Consider the following 203-nt stretch of genomic DNA (forward strand, 5'->3'; position numbering starts at 1 on the left):
AACACCTGATGTCATAACAGGATGGGTATAAACACCTGATGTCATAACAGGATGGATATAAACACATGATTTCATAACAGGATGGGTATAAACACCTGATGTCATAAAAGGATGGGTATAAACACATGATGTCATAACAGGATGGGCATAAACACCTGATGTCATAACAGGATGGATAGAAACACCTGATGTCATAACAGGAT

The sequence above is a fragment of the Oncorhynchus mykiss genome, chromosome 6 (assembly GCF_013265735.2).
Source record: "Oncorhynchus mykiss isolate Arlee chromosome 6, USDA_OmykA_1.1, whole genome shotgun sequence".
Lineage (NCBI taxonomy): Eukaryota > Metazoa > Chordata > Actinopteri > Salmoniformes > Salmonidae > Oncorhynchus > Oncorhynchus mykiss.